General features: G+C 35.1%; 1 pseudogene; it reads left to right on the top strand.

Annotated features, from left to right (window-relative positions):
* Nucleotides 1-11,450: 11,450 nt before the first annotated feature.
* LOC112320816 (peptidyl-prolyl cis-trans isomerase A-like) lies at nt 11,451-11,934 on the top strand (annotated as a pseudogene).
* Nucleotides 11,935-12,688: the final 754 nt, after the last annotated feature.

Below are 12,688 nucleotides of genomic sequence, written 5' to 3'. Positions count from 1 at the left end.
ATGTAAATAGTCCAAGACAATATAGAATGCAGACAGCAATGCTTTTCCAGAACAAGGGGCTTAAAACAAATGTACAACCATTACATGTGCTCAAAGTCATTTTTAATCCTACAAATACAACAAAATTATTATTGAAAAGATACATATGGACTGAAAAAAATAATTTAGAACCAGGACTTGATAACAATATATACCACTTTTACACTATATCAGAAGCAGGATGCATCTTTATCAAAAACAGTAGACAAGTGATCAAATAAATTTTTACATATAAACATCTGAACTTTTTATGTCGTTGTGGGGAACAGTTTTAGATAATTTATGTTCTTCTGAAACTCATTTGTATTCTACTCTAAATATACAGCTGCCTAAAATGTTGAGAAAATCTGGGCCAGAGACCTAAATACAGAACTCCAGGGAGGATTGCTGGCTGAATGCAAGTTCATTTATGTAACCACTAGTCTAGTATTATATCGGTGTAAGGAATAGTGAGATTTGCTTCACTGTAGCCAGTGGGATGCACTCTGCATGCCAACATGCAACAATGAAGGAAAACAAATTGCAATGTATTGATTAGGAAGTTATTTTCTAAAGCAAAGTGAAGGAATAGTTTTAGAGTGGTTCTAATATTTTTAGGAAAATGACATTTCCACACATTTTTTCCAAAAAAGGAAAGTTTTATTAAAATATGGGATTTTTCCTCAATATCAGAAATACTGGATTGGTATCAAAAGGCGTAAAAAATACCAACACTGGTATTTTTCTTACTACAGGGTTTACCATAGTCATTTCTTTTCCCACACACCTTTCTTACATGTTCTCATTTAACAGTTCTTCTCTTTGATGTGTTACATCTGTGAGTATCATTTTTAAAATAAAATACATTTCTTACACTGTGGGTATTATATCACCTTGTAAAACTAGACTTCTCCCCTTCCATAAATTTTGGTGAGCACAAGTGTATCACTCTAAACTAATAGTTTAACAGACGCGGTTGAATGCATAATAAAGTTAGTAAAGAAAAAAACTAATAATTAGAATTTTGGGTAAATTAAGACTAAGCTAATGATAAAATGGCATATAATAGATGACAGAAATTAGTGATTATATTCTTTTTAAATGTTAAATAGTATTTTACTTTGTGTTAGGGAAGCCCCAGAGTGAATAAACTATTATGTTTAAAAATGTTCAGCAAACATGTCTTTTCTCAGTTTCCCATACCTTCCAGAGTGGTTGCTGTAAAGAAATATTAATAATAAACTATGTAAAATATTACATTTCAATACAGACGACTAGTATTACTGAAGTGACTCGGTACTGTACTGATCATTGGATAGAAAACATAGTGGAGGGGCATTGAGTATGACTAAAAAGAAATACATTATTTTCATGTCTTCAAAAATAAGCTTTCCTTAAAAAAAAAAAAAAAAGCTGGTATGCTGGCTTTTGAAAAATATGTCTTACACCATCTTGCTCTGATATTATATACTCATTTTTCCCTAGATCTAGATACAATTTGCCTAGAACAGTAGTTTCCAAAGTTTACTGGGCAAAAAAATCACCTGGACAGTTCACCAAAATGCAGATCGTTCAGCTCTACTATCACAGTTTCTGCTTCAGTAGCTCTAGGGTGGAGCTCAAATTTGAATTTTTAGCAAGTTACCAGGTGACCCTGATGAAGCCAGTCCAGGGATCCCCCATGGAGAACACGTGGGGCAAAACAATGAGAACACCCTCTTTTTGTCATTGTATAAACTATATCCAAACAAACAAAAAACACAACCTTAACATAAAATCAATTTAGAATTATGCATTCCCTCCCCATCCACATAAACGTATGTGCGTGACTTAACATAACTCAGAAATGTCCCAGCTGAGCTGAGTTCTGTAGTCTGAACCCAACCACGTCTCACACTGCTGGTCACGAAGGAGCAGGCCTGGACACTCGCCGTAGTCTCCTGTGCATTTTAATGACTACTTGGCTTTCAGGAAATTTTATGATTAAATGTTTTTATTGCGACTAATTTTGCCATTCATTCTGGCAAAGTTTAGGGGAAATTGTCTCACTGAATATAACTAACATGAGTGAAACAGTATTTTCTCTGGCCTGGCGCAACAGGATTCCTTCAAGGAAGATTTGAAGATGTGGCAACAAAGAGGCTGACAAGTAAGTGTTATGGTTAAAACACTTGGAAAATGTCTAGAAAGCTGTTAAAATTCCATGGATGAAATCAATTTTCTGAAAACAACTTTGCATACATTAATAAGCTTTTTGTGACAGACAACAGACATAGTTTAATATTTGTTCTCTGTGGTGAGCTAAGCAATTCTACTGCATTTGGAAAGCTGTCATTCACAAAATAGCGCCATCTTAAGCAATTACTTAACTTAAAAAAGTTATAAAACTTCCATTATTTGTGAGACTATAAAAAATGCCCCCTCCCGCCTTTGCCTACTCTAATTCATAACTATGGGTCTTCCAAAACATAGATCATCCGACTGTAATATAGTCTTGGAAAAAAATGATTAAGTAGTGGAATGCTGGTTCATTCCAATTATAATTATTAATATTACCACCATTGCTTGTAAGATTCGTTGTTCCCCTCTCAAATCCCCAGTCTGTCACTTTACACAGTCTTTTTCCTGATGGATGCCAAGTCCAATTCTTCCTAAGCTTAAATACAACTTTCACTTCACTCTTCTACTTCTAATCATGCTGATTTCCCATTAAAGGACAGATTTCTTAGACTGCTGCTGAGATACTTTTCTTACCATATACTTACAAAAACATTATTTGAGATTTTTTTCACTGTTGCCAATGAAATCACATTGAGTATGTGATTCTGAATATTCTATCGAGTATAAATACTCCCTTAACCTGGAGATTTTAGAGTTCCTTCTTTTCTTCCCACTAGTATGTGTACTGTGTGTGAGAATGAATAAAAGATCAAGACATAACCCACATCCCTTTACTTCCCAGGAACTGCATGTTTTCATTTTTCCAATGGATGGCATAGACTCCAGCTCAGAACTGTGTATATATTCTGGCACCATAACTCTTCCTGAAAACACAGACAGTAAACAGTAAATAGTCCTGAACAGATAAAACACCTTCTAGCCTTCCACACAGGCTAATGGTGATCTATTACTCTACTCCACTTAGTTAAATTCAGTTTCAGCCAATTTAATCCAATGTATATTTAAAGCATTGACCAAGGTGCCGCCCTCCTTAGAGGAGATCCACCAGTGCTAGAAGGGACATGATGCAGCTCTCAGGGATTTGTTTAATTATCTATCTTGTTTCAGTTTTGATAGCTTCCCAGGGTTTGATAACAACTGCTTTTGTCCTACACTAGTAAACTCTTTACATGCTTCCTTTCGCAATACTGGACATTGACCAAGATACCTAGGTAAAGCCTGTCCTGGACCATTCTCCACACATCTTAACATGTAATTGGGTATTTCCCACCGGAGACGCAAACATCTTGTACAAATTTCTATTACAGCACTTATCAGCATCATTATCTCATATATCTGCAGAGTATCCTCAGGAGGTTATTATTATGCCCATAATAGGGATTTATTATCCTCATTAGTGAGTCCAGTAGAGATTCTATAGCCTGATAATTGTGACACAACCAGAAAGCGGTGGAGCTTGATATGCCACCACTGTGTTCTTCACATTACCACGCTTCTTTCGGTGTACCATGAATTGCCCTGTTATTGTTGTGCTCCCTAGAATGACATGTATTTAACTATGCTGTATGCCTTTTTGTAAAGCGCAAATGTAAAGGTGATTGATCAGGATCACTGATGAGCATAGAGCCATGTACCTCACCGGCACCGTGACTACAGGGGCAATTTTCCAGGCCTGCTGTAGTTCCCAGAGTGCCCACATTCACTGTACCTTAGAAAATACCATTAGTTCCATTAACTGCATGGGAGAAATAAATTTACCAAATTAAATGTTCTCATCTAACAAGGACATGAAGAAATGTGTCTTGACCATATACATGAGTTTAGTGGGAGAGATTAAATTAATCTGTTGTAGAGTTGGGAAGGACAACTAAACTCTTGTACCAATGTTGACAAGGGGAGGGCAAAAAACAACTCAAATAAAGGTGGTGAGAAATTATAACAACATAGATAGAATTAAGGAAGTCAATAGAAAATGCATTATCAGATTGGAAGGTTTTAGATAGAATTTACATCTCTTTCCCCTGAAAAAAAATTCTGGAATTGTGACCATCACAGCCAGTTTTCCAGGTAGGTTCAGCTCTGCTAAAAGCCTACTCACGGCCTTTTGTAGTTATCTTGTGGGCATACAGGATACCTGGAACTGTGTTTAAAATTTAGCCTGCTCTGTCCCCACCAGAGGGATTCTACTGCAGAGACGAGTGGTGGCCCTCAGATACATTCATTGCCAAAGGCATTGTGAGAGACTTTGAGTTAACAGGTCTTTAGCCACAATTTGAGAATCTCTAGATTGTGCCTGTATCTAAGATTTTAGATAAGGATGAAGAATCTCTATATAATAAAGTTTATCTCCTCCAAATAGTTTATTCCTTATATATATATAGTTTTTTCACCAAATTTCTTAGACTCTACAGAAAAATTCCATTTTCTCATACATGAAGAAGAAAGCCAAAATCCCAGGTGCATTTAGTATTCCATGTATAACCTGAGAAAGAGAAGAATTTGTAGTTTACTCCCCATCAGAGTTTATCAGGATACAAATCATCAGATTATAAAGGGTTATCATTTTATATAATGCCACCATCGGAATTCTACAAAACACCCCTTGATAAAAAGATGTATATCAAAAAAAATCCAAACTAACAAACTTCCCCACAGGTTAATGGTATTCCTAAGTAAATTAGATAATTATTACAAGAAAATATTTTACCAGAAAATATATTTCAGATGAAATATTACTGAAAGTTTATTACCTCCAAATGATTACATGTTGCACAGTATCATTATTCAGGTAATTAATGACTGGAATCATCTTTGCGTTACACCCAGTGATTTAAAAGTTAAATGAATAGCAAGCTGGCAGCTCGTGGGAAGCCTTGTTTCTGCCTCCTGAGTAAGAAAACCTAGTGAAAATGTATTATAAAAACCCACCCCAAAAAGGTGGAATTATGTAATACATTCTGTATCATAAGAAAATTTACCTGGTCTGAGTAAATAAAAAATAAGGAGTAGAAGACAAAAGAGCAGGAGAGAGGGGAGGGAATTTCAGGGGAAAAGGGTGAAGGGTTTGTAGGAACAATTATAAAGGACACATGGACAATAACGAGGGGGGGTGGAAATGGGAGGGAGGTTGGGAGGGCTGGGGGTTGGGCTGGAGTGGGGGAAAAAGGCAGAAAACTGGACTTGAACAACAATGAAATTAAAAGAAAAAAAAGAGCAGGAGAATAGCTTTCCTTCAAAGCAAAAATACTTTCAGATTTTAGATTTGTCAAAGCGCCGTAAGAGATTACCAGCATAACTGATGTTTAATACCAATGCCGGAGAGAAAGAGAAATCTCACACGGACTGATGGAGTGCACTGGCGAAATAAAGTCTGACTGCTGCCTGATCTTTTGTACAGATTAACAATACACATGCTCAAGGATTCCACTGCCAAATTCCCATCTATTTTATCTCAATCACATTCTTTTAATAGCATCTCAATTTGATAATGTGGCAAAATAATGTCCATTTTTAGATAACATCTTTTATCTTTCTTGTAATACATGGCACTCCTGTGTATAATACTTTCCACATACTGGAACCTCAACATGAATAAAAAACAATGAAATATCAGTTGTACAGTCATATTCCAAGCTTCCATTCCTTATAGTCATTCCCTCATTATCATTGATCTGCACTCTTAATACGTCCTTGTGCATTTTGGGAGGTTCTGTTTTTGTCATTGTTTTTACTGAGTGTATGAGTCATACTTTTATTACGACTCTCTCCTTTTGAGGTAAGAGATCCATAAACTGTATTGAATAGGTCTATGGTTGGAAGGATGAATGAAAAGATGTATAAATGGATGATGACTCGATAAACAAATGTGAAGATAAATTTTTCACTGATACAGAAAGCAAGGTAAACTAAGAGACTGCTGAGAGTAAGTAGGAAGTATAAAAAGAGATTCTTTGGATTTCACACAACTAAAATATCTTATACAATATAACACATTTCCATACCTCTGTACACATATTTGTGTTTACTGGATTTATAAGTCTACCCCTACAAACAAAGTCTCTGAAAACTTAATATTTTATAACAGAACTTACATAGTTTTCTTTGACTCTATCAGAGAGACAATGGGAACTATTTTTTCTTCTTTATGAGAAGAACTACAGGGTCCTGCAGAAGTAAAGCCTGCTTGAGTGTGGCTGGTAGGGTAATAATATAGGAGTAATAATTTATAGTTTTAATTTGAACATTTCACCTAAAATGTCATATGGTGTGCTTGAGTGTGATAGTGTTATGTTACAGAATTAATTACATGCTTATGGTTTCATAATAAAAGATTTTGTAATAAAAAAGAGGCATTATTTGTGCTGGAACCTGTAGTTCATATTGTTGAATCATTTATTTTAACCTCTTCTGCCAATCTCTGCCTCACAACTGGAGCACTCAATCATTCAAATTTAATGTGTGTACTGATGACGTAGTATTTGCACCTGTCATTTTACTGTTGGTTTCTATATATCTTACGTCTTTCAATTTCTTTATCCATCCATTGTTCCTCTTTTTTGTTTGTTACAGATACATTCTAGTATTCTTTTTAAATTTTTCTTTTTGTTTCTTTTAGTGTATACTTTTTTCATTATAATATTACTGGGTACCCAGAAGAAGAGAATATTTCAATTTAAAATAATCTAGTTCAGATTAATAATAACTTAATTTAAATAGTATACAAAACTTTGTTTCAACATACTTCTGTTTCATTGCTCTCTTTTGTATTATTCTCATATAAGTTACATTGCTATACATTATAAGGTCATCAAATTTTATTATTGCTTTATGCAGCTGCATTTAAAACAAATGATAAGAAAAATATAATAACAAAAGTGCATTTATACTGTCCATAATAGTATTTCAATTACCTTTATTGGTGCTCTTTATTTCTTTGTATATATTTAAAAAAAATCTACTGTCCTTTCATTTAGCCTGAAGTTTTATTTTATTATTTCTTCTATGGTATATTTGCTGGGTGCTCGGCTTTTGTTTTCCTAGAAACCTTTTCATTTTTTCTTTGTTATTGAAGTAGGGTTTAGCTGCATATAAAATTCTCAGTCAATAGCCTTTTTCTGGCAGCACTTTGAAAATGCTTTCTGCTTTTCATGACCTCTGATAAGGCAGCTGTTAATATTATTAAAGATTTCTTGAACCTAATAAGTTATTTTTATGTGTCTAGGGGTAGATGTTTTTGAGTTTATTCTTATTGGTGATGGTTTAATATCTTTAAAAGTAGAACCTAGCATTTTTCAAATCAAATTTTGGAGGATATCAGCCATTATTTCTTTAATAATAATTGGCTGAAGTGTCTATAACTCAAAGCAATCTATAACTTCAACACAATTCCTATTAAAATACCAACGGCATATATCACAGATCTATAACAAATATTCCAAAAATTTATATGGAGCCAGAATGACCCCAAATAGACTCAGCAATCTTGAGAAGGAAGAACAAAGTTGGGGGTATCACAATACCTGACTATACTACAAGAAGAGTAGCTAAAACAACCTGGTACTGCATAAAAACAGATGTATAGATAAATGCAGCAGAACAGAGAGCCCGGAAATCAATCCATGCAAATATGGTAAATAATGTTTGGTAAAGGAGGCAGGAGCATACAATGGAGTAAAGACCGTCTCTTCAATAAATGATATTGGGAAAACTGGACAGATACATGCAAAAAAAATGAGGTTAGACCACCAACTTACACTGTACACAAGAATAAACTCAAAATGGATAAAAGACTTAAATTTAAGTTGCAAAACTGAAAAATTCAAGAAGAAAACAGAAGAGTAAAATTTCAGACACCTCCCGTAGCAATATTTTGGTTACCAAGGGCAAGGGAAATAAAGGAAAAAATAAACAAATGGGACTGCATCAAACTAAAAAGCTCTGCAAAGCAAAGGAAGCCATCAACAAAATCAAAAGTGTAACCACTCTATGTCATAACATATTTGCCAATGATACAGCTGATAAGTGGTTAATTTCCAAAACATATAAAAAGTTATACAACTCGACACCCTGAAGACAAATACTCCAATTTAAAAAATGGGCAAAGGACGTGAATAGAAACTTCTCCAAAAAAGACATACAGATAGCCAACAGACATATGAAAAGATGCTCAATGTCACTAATCATTAGAGAAACGCAAATTAAAACCACAATGAGATATCAGCTCATGCCTGTCAGAATAGGTATCATCAATAAATCAACAAAAAAGTACCAGCAAGGATGTGGAGAAAAGAGAACCCTGGTGCATTATTGATGGGAATGTAAATTGGTACAGCCACTATAGAAGATAGTATGGAGTTTCCTCAAAAAAGTAAAAATGGGACTGCCTTTTGACCTAGCTATCCCACTTCTGGGAACATATCCTAAAAATCTTGAGACACCAGTTCAGAAGAATATATGCACCCCCATTTCATAGCAGCATCATTTACAGTAGCCAAGATCTAGATACAGCCCAAGTGCCCATCAGTAAATGAGTGGATAAAAATGCAGTGGTGCGTTTACACAATGGAATACTATGTGCCCATAAAAAAGAAGGAAATCTTACCTTTGTCACATCATAGATAAATATGGAGATTAATATGCTAAGTAAAATAAGCCAGTCAGTGAAAAACAAATACCATATATCCTCACTTATATGTGGAATAAAATTAACAAAATTAACTAACAAACAAAATGAAAGTGGTGAGTATTTTTCTCACTTCTAAATTTAGATTGTGAGAAAAAATATTTGTGAAGCTAGTTTCTTGGGCCTAGTGACCCTTGGGGTTTCATTTTACTTTTTTTTTTTTTTTTTTGCCCTTTGCTCACAGACATATTTTGATCTTTAATGTCTATGTCTTTTATGTCCTTTTATAATAAGAAGGAAATACCACAGAGATAGAACACAGGCATAGACTCCTTATGAGCCTGGTGTTTGAGCTGGCCTCACACACTGGGGAGGCGGGGGCGGGGGGTAAGCAGTTCTCTCCAGACTGGCATTTTTTCTGATAAACATTGCTGAGAGTCCTCATGTGGAAACCAGGTGAGGTTTTTTGTTCCGTCACATTCTGTGTCCTAAGAGGTTAGCTTGTGACAAGTTTAAAATATATTCTCTGGTCTCCACTCTCTGAAAGGTACATGGTGGCAAGTCAAATAGCCTGGGTTCCAAGTGTATCTTTGCCAGCTGCACCAGCCCTCAGGGAGATTTGTCATAAGGGTCCTTAGCTGGAAAAATCCCATTCCAGTAGCACCTGCCTAGCGCTACAAATGTCTGTGATAAAAAGGCTGTCCTCCAAAACGGAAAGGCTTTGGACATTATTATTGCCTTGCAAGGAGGCATCTGTGCTGCTATCCAAACAGAATGCTGTGTGCTCACACCTCATGAGTCTGCTAATGTGTCAACTTTATTAAATCACATAAAGACAGAAATAAATACCTTGAGGGATTCAACCCCAGCCTAAGAACTCAGTAAATTAATGGTTCTGATATAGTGATCTTGATATAAAAAACTTATCACTAATTTTAAAAATTATTGCCTTAACCTGTATTTTCTCTTATAAGTGCCTATATGTTATAATGGCATCTGCCAGATTGCTGCCAAATAAGCCACTTTCATGCTACAGAAACCTATTGTTCACCACTTAGGGCATATTAAAAAAAGATGGCATATGACATTGTAAAAGCCTGTCAGAAAGAGTAAATCATTGGGGGGAGGTCATAAAAAAGACCCTGGAGCTCGACCTAGCAATGGAGGCTCCCCACCTACTTCCCTGTACCTGGGATGTGTGTTTCAATTGTCTTCCAGTGTGCTAAATCTACATAGGGAAAATTCCTGTTGAAAATTTTAAAAAGTATATTACTCATGGTCTCACAATATAATAAGCAAAAATACAGGATATAATAAAAAATGTGTCATACCAAGAACCATAAAAATCACAATTTGAAAGGTAAAAGGTAATCATCTAACACCAACACTTAGATGAATCACATATTGGTGACAAGAATTTTTAAGCAATAATCACAGAAATGTTCTAATAAGAAAGTTTAAATTCTTTTGAAACAAAACATAGAAAAATTAAACAAAGAACAGTTATAAAAATGAAAGTTATAGAAACAAAAATGAAATTGAAATAAAAATAACATGCTAGAGGAGCTCAGATCTGGAGTGAAGATGAGAGAGGATAGAAAGAGTGATCTAAAGGACAGATCAAAAGGCTTAACCTCCCCACCCCCATCTAAACAACAGAAAAAATATCCAATTAAAACAAAAAGGAGAGAGAAAGAGAAAGAGAGATGAATTAGCCTTAGAGACACATGGAACAATAACAAAATATCAAATTGTCACATCATCAAATTTAACTTGATCTCATGGAGTGTTTTATACCTGAATTTCAAATATTCATCATGTAATACCTGAACTAAGTATCTGTGCATACAAATTAATACTTTTATTCTACTTCAAAAATATGCAAAAGTTAGGTATATGTATGTACTATATAATAATCCTTATGTCGCCTATTGAGTTTAAGATAAAAATCCACATGAAGTTTATTTAACAAATATGTACTACATTATACATTCAAATGGTCAATTGTTTTCATGTTATAGCAACATTTGTAAACTATGCCATTGTGTTCAAATAACCTCCCATTCTTTCTTCAAAGGTAGAAACAACAGGAAATTTTAAAATTTCTTTATGATGCATGACAAGTTATCATGACAAAATATATAATGTCTTACAAATGATTATCAATTTTTATTATCATTGGAATGAGTCACTGCATTTTACACAATAAAATAAGATTTCATTTTTATTTCTTCAACATTCAGGGAAGCCATAATATTTAAGCCATTTTTATATTTGCATTGTTCCCAGTTTAGAATGCAAATTTTTATTTTTTATTATTATGTAATTATTATGACTAACAGTATAAATCAATAGATTTTAGAAGCTTACCAGACTACAAGTTTCTAAATATTATTATCAGAAACAATAGAAAAACATCTTTGACTACCTGGTATTTCAGTATATTTTCTGTTGCAACAAACAAAACAAAATGTAATTCAGTATGACTCATGTAATAAGGAGGGTTTATTAGCTCAAATAATGGAAGGTCAATGAGCAGGGAGCTTTTGTGCATGATTTAATTCACCAGCACAATAATGTCATAAGCACCTTGCAGACGCTATGGCCCAGGATCTTCCTGCACCCAGCTATGGTCAACGCCACCGTGTTCTTTGACATTGCAAGCCGTTGGGCCACATCCCCTTCAATATGTTTGCAGACAAAGTTCCAAAGAGAGCAGAAAACGTTCATGCTCTGAGCACTGGGGGAAAGGATTTAGTTATAAAGATTCCTGCTTTCACAGAATTATTCTGGGATTTATGTGCCAAGGTGGTGACTTCACACACCATAATGGCACAGGCAGCAAGTCCATCTATGGGGAGAAATTTGATGATGAGAATTTCATCCTGAGGTACACAGGTCCTGGCATCTTGTCCATGGCAAATGCTGGACCCAACACAAATGGTCCCCAGCTTTCATCTGTACTATCAAGACTGAGTGGCTGGATGGCAAGCATGTGGTCTTCAGCCAGGTGGAAGATGGCATAGATGTGATAGCCACGGAGCGCTATGGGTCCAAGAATGGCAAGACCAGCAAGATGGCAAGTCAGCATTACTGACTGTAGTCAACTCTAATAGATTTGACTTGTGTTTTATTTTAGACACCAGATCATTCCTTCTGTAGCTCAGAAGAGCACCACTTCACCCTCATCTGCTTGGAATGTTCTATAATCTTCATGTTCTCACTGTACTTTGTTGGGTTCCATGTTTTCCTTACCAACTCTGCAATCCAAGTCTAGCTGGATTGCAGAGTTAAGTATATGATTATAAAATCAAAACTAAACAAAAATAATAATGTCATAAGGTCTCCAATTTCATTCATTTTTTTTCTACTCTGCATCGTGTGATATAAGGTTTATTCCAATGCTGGCTTCCCTTTTAGTGCTAAGTAGTCACAGGGCTACTTGCTTCTTTAGCTACTCAAGTATAGATAGAGGATTTCTTCTGGAGGTTATTTCAGGAGACGAAGAAATTGTGTTTATTTATTTCTCAAAAGGCTCCAATCATCTCTATATTGACATTATTGTACCACATTGGGTCATATGTCAATCACTACAACAGTAAATATTGCCAGTGCATGGGATGTTAGATCTGAGCAATTTGTCCTTTTCTATAGTTGAGATCAGTTACTTTTACTTCTAATTTAAAAGTAAATTGGCTGCAGGGAAAGTGTGGAAGCATTAATAAGAGGTGAAGGGGGTGGGAGAGGAGTAGTGAAGGCAAGTACAATATTCATGGCAGAGTTTCATTAAGGGCAGATCCTCAGGATTCTGATAAAAATCTTAATTCTCAGTAATCATCACTTGCCATTGTCCTCCTCCTGCTGAGA

This window comes from Desmodus rotundus, chromosome 8 (assembly GCF_022682495.2).
Source record: "Desmodus rotundus isolate HL8 chromosome 8, HLdesRot8A.1, whole genome shotgun sequence".
In the NCBI taxonomy this organism is placed as follows: Eukaryota; Metazoa; Chordata; class Mammalia; order Chiroptera; family Phyllostomidae; genus Desmodus; species Desmodus rotundus.
Note: the sequence above shows the minus strand (reverse complement) of the source record. Positions and strands in the feature narration are given on the sequence as shown.